Source organism: Microtus pennsylvanicus, chromosome 13, assembly GCF_037038515.1.
Source record: "Microtus pennsylvanicus isolate mMicPen1 chromosome 13, mMicPen1.hap1, whole genome shotgun sequence".
NCBI classification, from domain to species: domain Eukaryota; kingdom Metazoa; phylum Chordata; class Mammalia; order Rodentia; family Cricetidae; genus Microtus; species Microtus pennsylvanicus.
In genome coordinates this window covers 48,610,229-48,620,163 of record NC_134591.1, presented here as the reverse complement: position 1 = coordinate 48,620,163, position 9,935 = coordinate 48,610,229, and the positions used below count along the sequence as shown (strand labels likewise).

The window sequence follows — 9,935 nt, the reverse complement described above, 5'->3', positions numbered from 1 at the left end:
AGGGAAGCTTTTTCTGGACACAATGATGCATACTTAAAACTCCAGCAAGAGAGCCATGCGTTCAAGACCAGCCTGCGCTACAAGAGAGAAAGAAGAAGGGGTAGTTTTGCATCTGTTGCATGGATAATGAACATATTAGTGATAGATTAGAGAGGGTAAAAGTAGAAGCCAGAAGAAAGGACACAATTAGAAAGCTCAGACATAGACAAAAGTAGATGCTGCATACTTACCTGGTGGAAGAGACACTATAATCATGAAGGCTGTTTTCCCAGGACAAGGCTCATCCATTGCACTTCAGATGTGCTGACTTCTGTATCCCAAATGAGGGAAACTAGCCTTCGTAATTTATTGTAGTGAGAGACTGTACTCATGCTCTCCCCAACAACAACAACAACAACAAAAAGATGGTGCTTGCCAAGGGCGGTGGGAGGCCTTAGGGGAATGAATGTGCACGTGACTTTGATGGCATTTGGGAGAGTAAAGAGAACTTTTTGGTAGGCTGGAAGTGTGAATGAAGAGACAGAATCCAAGATTTGAGAAACTGACCAAGATTTGGACTTGACCAAGGATTGGACTGACCTGTCCAATCATAGGAAGTCTTCCTTGGAACCAGCCTTCTCTCACCAAGCGTCCACCAGGCGTTTGCATTTCTGGACATTTTGATTATGGAGAAACTATAAGAAGCAGCTCTGCTACCAGGCAAAGGCACTAATAAACATGGGAGCATAGTGAAAGAAGGGATGGTTTGGGGAGGCAAAAAAAAAACAAACCTTAATCAGACAGAAGACAATCTCAGGTTTAATAAAATCCGTATCTTAGCAATGATATTCAAAGAGATAAAGAAAATTTAGCCTTCAAATGCAATGACACCAATAGCTTCCTTTAGAAACAAGGCAGGCTCGCATAGCACAGTTCCTGTGCTCCTTTTGTCTCCTCTGTGCCCACGTGCATAGCTGTGGAAGAGCACCAGCTACCTGGAGAATAATTCCCTTGCTTCGCTGTGCAGTTGGTATTTGGCCAAGTAAGACTAAATAGGAGCTTTGATAGTTGTAGCGAGTATGGCCACAAGTCCTCGAGCTACCCCATAACTTGCAAGAGTAGTTATATGTGTGAAGAGCCCAGAAGTTTCTTTTATAAGTTAACCTGTAGGCTGGTGGAAATTTGGATGGTTCTTGATTACGGCGTTCTACATGTTGTGACTCATTCATGATCAGCACTGTCCCAGCTACTGTTTCTATTTTAAAGGATCTGTCACGGTCCATGCTTACATTATAGTCTGCCTGTGGGTGACTCAGCATCCCTCCTACATCCTCTGTCCACTCCTGCATAGACTCCTTAGCTAGGTGCACGGTTGCCAGCCACTGAGTATATTCTGTCTCTCTGTCTCTCTTTGTCTCTCTGTCTATCTCTCCATCTCTGCCTGGCTCTGTCTCTCTCTTTCTCTGCATGTGTGCACACATGCAGGCCAAGGGCCAACACTGAGTATCCTCTTGAACTATTTATTTTTTAAGACGGAGTCTCTCACTGAACCTGGAGCTACCAATTCAGCTATACTGAGCAGACAGCCCCAGGTTTTATCCTGTTTCCGCCTCTGTGGCACTAGACTTAGAGGTACACAAAACACCATGCCTAGATTTTTACAGGTGCTGTGAACCCAAACTCAGCAGCAAGCATTTTACCAACTGAGTCATCTCCTCAGCCCACAGTCTTTCAGTAAGACACACCATGGTTTTAAATTTTGGGCAGAACTATGAGCAGAAGTAAAGTTCTGTATCCGGCTAATATCTTCAAAAGAAAGGTGTGTGACCTGCATTTCCTATTTATTCCCTTACTTGAAGACAGATGTGGTGACAGAACCTAGAGACACTTACATTACTCCCTGAAAGTCGTGTGTTGAAGATGACAGAATAAGATGGCCAGAGGTCTGGACAATGCATAGAGCAAACCAACTCACTAGCTCTAGACCACCTGCCTCCTCAAGGCTTCAGTGTGAAAGAGAATTAAGTTGTCCCATTGAGACCTTATTGTTTGTAGTAGGCCATCACTTATATAAACGGTGCTTTCCTTTATACTCTCCAGACAATCAAGATTTCTACTCTTTGCTTCAAAGTTATTTCAATGTCCAACTGTTTGTCATGACTTTGATGTTCAACTGAACACTAGAAAAAGATAGGGTGACATCCATAAGCAAACAGCCACTCCCAAACCAGAAATGGCACAAGGGACCACATAGACCTGAGCAAAATGCTGTGACTTTCTCCACCCACCCCTACCCAACCTGGAGATAACAAACAAGCAAAATCTGATGCTCAAATTTAAAAAAAAAATTATTTTTGTGTGTATGGATATTTTGCCTGTCTGTATGACTATGCACCGTGTGTGTGTAGTGGCCACAGAGGAGGGTGTCAGATCCTCTAGTACTGGAGTTACAGATGGTTGTGAGCCACCATGTGGGTGCTGGGAATTGAGCCCAGGTCCTTCAGAAGGTCAGTCTGCTCTTAACTGCTGAGGCATCTTTCCAGCCACTCATCCCCCCACTCCATGCTATTTCTTAAGCACTAGTCTTGGTTTTTCCATGAGGATTGATGTGCCTAACTAAGCTGAAGATTATATCAAACGTCATCTTTTATTCTTTATCTTCTTTAAATCATACATCTTTTAACAAATCTAAAGAAGTCATGGATCTTCTTCTTGGGATCTTGTGTAGACTCAAAGCATGGGAACACAGTTTGTCTATAATGTAATGGCGCTGGCCAATCCAAGAGCCCATACCTAGACCTCACCGAAAGTCCTTCTCAACTTTAATGTCCATTAGAAGAATGAAAAATGGCCACAATTAATAATGCATCCTACTGGTTTGAGGGGGGGGCAAGTTATTTCACCCTTAGACACATCTGTCTCAGAATAATCTCAGAACCCAAAACATAATTTTACTCACTGGTACAATTCAAAAAATGTTAACAATTATATATAATTTATATATAATATATGGTTTTCAGAGGCGTTTTACCATTATGATAGGCAACAATGTGAACATTCCTCTTGTAAATGGAGCAGTAAAGCATCTCCGTCAATCTCTTCTGACATATTTTCCATTAAGAGGGTTGGAACTAATAAATAAATAAATTAAAAAAAAAAAGAGGGTTGGAACTGTAGCTCAATGGTAGAGCAGTTGCCTAACACATACAAGGCTCTGGGTTCAGTCCTTTGCACTGAAAACAAAAATACAAAATATTTTATAAGAACATTGATTTAATTTCTTCCTTCTTCTCCTAACTCTCGCCCACTGTTCTATTTATTACAATGCTGGCCACCAGGTATTGCTCAAAAGCCTCTATTGAAACAGTGCTCTGAGATCTCAAAACAGGAGATGCTACACCACTAAGAGGGTATCCTTTTTCTTGCTTAATACTTGCAACATTTCTTTGTGGGATCCAGATCTCTACCTAACCTAATCTAACTAACTTCACACCATCGCTACCTGTAGTCATAGGTGGATCCCATGTTTACTTTCTACACTATCCCCTGGCAGTATAGCATGAATAAATGAACATCAGCCTAAGATTATCAAATGCCTTTAAGAATATTTCCCCAGGCCAGGGATGGAGGCTCTCACTTTTAGTCCCAGCACTTGGGCAGCAGCAGATAGATCTCCATGATGAAGATCATCCTGGTCCACACAAGTCCCAGGCAAGCTAGAGATGCCTAGAAAACAAAGACCGTGTTTCCCTGAAGAACACAGATATTATCAGTGAATAAAATGTTCCACAAGGACAACCTGAACTCGGGAAGACCCAATACTTACAACTAATATTTTATAATAGAAAAAGAACTGCATAGCCCCATGAGCAAGTGGACTTAGTTCTAAAATGCAAAAATGGTTCAATAGACAAACAAAAAAATTGGTCGATGGAATCCACATCAACATAATAAAGAGGTGAAATCACAGGATCATCTCAATTTATACAGAAAAATCTTTTAACAAAATGCAGTACTCTTTCTAGTTTAAAAAAAAGCACTCTATAGGGGCTGGAGAGATGGCTCAGAGGTTTAGAGCATTGCCTGCTCTTCCAAAGGTCCTGAGTTCAATTCCCAGCAACCACATGGTGGCTCACAACCATCTGTAATGAGGTCTGGTGCCCTCTTCTGGCCTGCAGGTATACACACAGACAGAATATTATATACATAATAAATAAATAAATATTTTTAAAAGCGCTCTATAAACTGGAATTAGAAGGAAATACCTTATTAAAAGCAAAGCCTGTGCCTTTTAAAATTCACAAGAAACATCATACTCTATCCTGAAAGACTGAAGACTTTCTCTTTAGATCAAGAGCAAGAAAAGATGTCTGTTTCATCACTTTTCTTCAACATAGTACAAGTTCCAGCCAGAGCTAACCTCACCTCCTCAGCTAGTTCTTCAGTGCTCCCTCTTATCGGACCCCAAACTTTTTATATGTCCCAGAAAAGTGGAAGTTATTGGCTCCTTTTTTGTTTGTTTTGTTTTTGCTTTTATTTTTCTCTGTGGAGCTTTGGAGCTTGTCCTGGGCGTTTTTGTTTTCATAAAGCTGTGTAAACTCGGTCCTCTGCTTGCTGTTGAGGATACGTCAAACAGTACTGGTTGGGGAGCACTGTCTAAACAGGTACTTGGCAAAGAGAGCACCTGCTTTGTAAACAACTTTTGGAAGTATTTGCCCTCAAAGCAAACTGGAACCACACACACACATGGTTCCCATTGCTTAATGATTAAATGCCGATGGATATAACCCTTAAAAGAAAGAGTAAAAAAGCATATACTTTGCAAAAGCCTCAGAAGGGCTCAGGTTCTTTGACTGGTTCGCTACACTCCTAAGAGCTGATCCTAATAACACCCATAATGCCTCTGGGGAACCGCTGCATAATTAATTATAGGAGGGTCATGCTGACCCAGACAACGTCAGAGCGGAGAGATCTATGGGGAGAAGCCAGCCCTCAACTCTACCCCGGACAAAGCTCTGAGGACTCAGGAGAGGAAAAGGGCACAATGATCAGGTGACTTAAGTGATTCCGCGATGGACATGTTGAGGCTGTGCTTTCCAGGCATGGGAGACTCCAGGCTCAGCTGATCCAGATTGGCTCCAGATTAAGCCTAGGCTCCCCCCACCCTCCACTAAAAGGGTTTTTAGGAAGAGGAAAACAAACTCTAACACTATCAAATGAGCCATTGTAACAGGTGGCAGTGGGCATGGGCAGTGGTTAGCAGGCAGGTACTATATCTATACATGGTGGCCCTGGTTCTACATCATGGTAACTCTCACTCTAGAACTTGAAACCAGACTGCCACTGTCAATGTAAGGAGCATCCTCATTCTAATGTCCATTTAGAAATAAGGTAACTGAGACCCAGAAAGGTTAAGTGACTTGTTAAAGTTGATACAGCCGATGTAAATGTCTAGCTGAGACTAGCTAACACACAGGTTCAGCAAATGTGGAGCGCTTCCACTATACGGGCACTGCACCTGCTCTGTAGACACCCTGTCCTCCATAAGCTCACAGACCACAGCTTGGCTCAGGGTAGTGTGCAAAGAGCTATCAGAGAGTCATCCTGCAAGAGGTGAGGCCTACAGAAGGAAAACCAGGAATCCTGAGTATGGACAGCACAGGCAATGACGCAAGAAAGAACGTTATAAAGAAGAAGAGGAGAGGTGGAAAACTTAGTTGGTCAATGAAGTGAAGCCGCTCTCAAGGAAGACGGTTGAATCACAGTGTGGCCATCTAGTGGCCGCTATAGGCATTGCAGATAAGACAGCTTGACGTTAAATAAGCAATGACTATAGGCTTTCTGAAAACAGGGTAACACGTTTATTGACGGGCCACAAACTCATAGGATGGACATTATTTAGCACTAATTTGTGTATTTTGACAATACCTTGATCAACAATTTAACCAACATCACGCTAATGTCAAAATGATAGACAAGATTTGCCCAGGGATGTTTGGCTCCAAACCCAAGCAGAGAAGAGCCAATGGGCTACACATGCCTTGATCACCCTCTAGGAAAAGGGCTGGATCCTGGCTGCATCTCTCTGACTGCAGCATGGCAAAGGACCAAGGGTGCAGCAGCGGGATCAGGAGAAGCAGGAGGAAGATGCTGCAAACATCCAGGCAAGCCGTCTGCTGAATCAGGGAACTATGAGGTAGAAAGGAGAGTGTATTCACAGGACCTGCACAGGTGCAGGCCAGATGGGGTCCCAATAGTGAGAGGAGAACCATACATGAGCCCCCATCAGTAACCCAGAATCTCTAATAGGTAACCACTTGAAAAGGAAAAGTCAGCTTTCTCCAATGGCACCTCATTGGGAATACAAACCACACTTAAGGGAGGCCCCATGCCCAGCAGTAGCTAGTTAACACAAAATGAAGTCAGTGGTAGTTTTGGAGATGTTTTATCTCAAAATGCTTTGTCTGGACATTTTTAACCTTACTTGTCTTTTCATTATATGTTACAGGCTTTACAGCTTTTGTGTGAGTGAGTGAGTGAGTGAGTGAGTGAGTGAGTGAGTGAGTGAGTGAGTGTGTGTGTGTGTGTGTGTTTCTCATGGTTTTTCTGTTTGTTTTGTTTAATTCTGGTTCACTTCTTTGGCTTGTTTGTTTTCTAGAGAGAAAGAAGGCATGGAGCTGGAAAGGTGGGAGATGGGGAGAATCTAGGAGGCAATGAGGAAGAGGAAACTTTGATCATAATATAGAGCAGGGGAAATTTTTATATTTCAATTAAAAATAAGTAAATAAATAAAAATGTGTCCTATCATGTCATGATGGATTGTAATGTTCTAACAGGGCCCTAGACTTTAGCACAACTGACTCCATTCTTGGAGGCCACTTGTCTCATTCCCGGCTGCTCAGCCCTGAAATAACCACACAGAAACTGCATTAATTAAATCACTGCTTGGCCCATTTGCTCTAATTTCTTATTGGATAATTCTTACATCTTAATTTAACCCATTTCCATTATTTTATATTTTATCACGAGACTCATGGCCTACCAGCAAGGTTCTCAGCATCTGTCTGATGGCTTACATGGCTTCTCTTAGACTCCGCCTCCTTTCTCCAACATTCAGTTTAGTTGTCCCTGACTACCTAAGTTCTGCCCTATCAACAGGCCAAGGTAGTTTCTTTATTCACCAGTGGTATTCATAGCATACAGAGGGGAATCCCACATCACGCCATCAAAACCCATAGTTCTGGGAAAATCTCTAAATGTACTAACCTTGCTTTTTGGCTTCTGTAGTTCTATTTATGGCTAAATTGTTCATGTTAACTGAAGTATGTCAATGCAGGATATGACTTTTTTTTTTTTTTGCTTAAAAGCTAACCCTGAGAAAGGCTTGGGGCCACACTGGGATCCCGATTACCCAGTGTAGTCACAAGCAAGCTAATACAGAGTTTCTATTGTCTTAAACCCATGTCCAAGCAGCAGAAGGCCCACAACAGTGTTGCTTTCACTCTTCACACCACCCCTGGTTCACACCACCCCTGGTAGTTCACACCACCCCTGGTAGACAGACAGCGCTGACTGCCCCATTTCAGTTCTAGGAGCTCTTCAAGTACTGCTGTGAACCTGGGATTTTTTTTTTAGTTATTTGTGTGTGTGTGTGTGTGTGTGTGTGTGTCCTCAGGGATTAGAAGAGGGCACTGGGTCTCTAGAGCTGGAGTTATAGGTAGTTATGAGCTGCCTGACGTGAGTCCTGGGAACTGAACCCTGGTTCCCTGGAAAAGCAACAGAGGTTAAGCTCTCTTAACCTCTGAGCCTGGACTAACAACTCAGGGAGCACCCAGCCTAAAGCAAGACCTCCGGTTCAGACCAAAACCACACTCCTACTGGCCCTGTCCATGTCCCTCTGCAGGCTGCTAAATTCCCCATGGTTGTAAATACTGCTTCATCACACACTCCACTGGTTCCTGATATCTGACAGCCTCAGCAGCATCCCATGGCTTCCATGATGCCTGTGAATACTGGATAAAGATGCCTCTCTGTCTAAACAGCACAAGTCCACACCAAACTTTAGGGTGCAGGGCTGGTCCATGCAGGAACCAGGGACCTCTCTGCACCCTGTCCTGGATCCAGTATTTCAACATCTTCCAACTTGCTTAGTGCTGTGATTGATATTCCTTTTATCTTTCTCTATCTATCTACCATCTATCTATCTCTCCCTCTTTCTTTCTCTGTGTGCACATGTGCGTGCATGCATGCATGCATGTGTGTGTGTGGATGTGCGCACATGCATGCATGCATGTGTGTATGTGTCTGTCTGCCTCTATCTATCTCTATCTTTGTGTGTGTGTGTGTGTGTCCTGCCTGCAGATAACAAAGGATGCTCACTCAGGAATGGCAGGAGATGCAGTAAACATAGGCATAACTGAGAGATTAAGACTCAGTCAGACAAGGTTTGTGTCTGAGCACTTAAGAAGATCCCTACCAGATATTCAAGCTCTGCTGAAGCCAGTCGGGGGACTCACACCTGTAACCCCAGCACTCAGGAGTCTGAGGAGGACCACACCAAGCCCAAGCCTGTACTTCAGAACGATCATAAAACTTTTGAATTAAAAAACAAAACAAAAAACTCTGATCAGCCTTTCCCACAGTGTGTACAGCCACCAGATGGCAGCAGAGCTGCCCACTTCCAGAACTGACGATCAGATGACCAGGCACGGTAAGGCAAGCCCATCATTGACCTTCAACCCTGTGGAAGGAGGGGTGCACACGCATGCACATATGTACCCACATCCTATGAGAGGAAAGGGACAGACAGACATACAGGTGAACAGACTGCTGGAGTTGAGTTCCCTTCCTTTGTATGTTTTCTCCTTCCCCCAGCTGCCCTTAACCCTATCCATCCTTGTCACAGGTACCAGTGATAAAGGAAGAGTGGCTTCCTTCCCGCTCTGGAGGGGCTTCTAGAGCTGGAGCTAGAACTGGACACAGACACGTGACCCAACAGCACAGTGGTGCCGGCAGGATGTGTGCAGAGACCAAGAAAACACAGAACTGGAGCTGCCTGGAGGCTAGTGTGGGAGGCGCGTGGAAGGGAGCGGCACCTTCTCAGGTGTGTTACTTTCTGGCAAGTCTTGGGAGCAATGTCAACACATAGACCGCCTTTGTTTCCTCCAGTAGGCACAGGGAAGCTACTACAGCGCCAGTTTCACTGGGCCGGGACTGGATGATCTGGCCGAGTAGAGACCCGACAGACAGCAGCTTAGAGCTGGGATTTGGCTCTTGTGTTCTCTGACAGCAACTGAAAGCTGAGAAGGTAGACAAGTCATAGAGCTGAGACTTCCAGCCCCGTTTGTCAGGAAGCAGACACCTCCTGCCTAGGCCTCAAGGAAAGTTCTGATGTCTCCAGCCCGGTGGCTTGCTTCTAAGTGTAGTCTAGGAAGACCAGGAAGAGTGAGACTTGGTCCCACACCTCTCCTTCCTCTGACCAGGGGGAGGAAGCTTTGCCCAAGAGCTGCCATAGTCACCGAAGCATTAGCTATTTCGTGCACACATTACCCATTCATTCCACATTGCTGAGTATGAGGGACATAACCTGAAACTCATCTTCCCCACCCGGCACTCCATCCCACATCAGGGACCACTCTAGGTAGAACCCTACAGCCTTTATCAAAACCAGCCACAGACTGCAAGGTCCCCTTCAGAAATAACTGAAGTCAGCATTGCTTCACGCTCCAGCTGTGTACAGTCTGAGTAGATGTTTCCCTTCTTGCCTGACTTTGGTGGGACCTATGTCACCCTGTGAGATCCACACGTTTGGGGTGGAATAGGGGAAAGAAGGATACAAGTCCTATTCCAGGAATCAGAATGAGCTAGACTGCCCCAAACAGTGGGAGAGCTCGCTGGGCACAGAGCCGCTGGTAGCGACCAGCCAGCCGGAGATGAGGTGACACCTGCAAGTGAAA

At 44.4% G+C, this 9,935-nt stretch overlaps 1 non-coding gene across 1 annotated transcript; it reads left to right on the top strand.

The window, feature by feature from the left end:
• The first annotated feature begins 222 nt into the window (after positions 1-222).
• LOC142834523 (U1 spliceosomal RNA) lies at positions 223-382 on the top strand. The gene has a single exon (XR_012907614.1). It is a non-coding gene; the product is annotated as a U1 spliceosomal RNA (small nuclear RNA).
• The last annotated feature ends 9,553 nt before the right edge of the window (positions 383-9,935 follow it).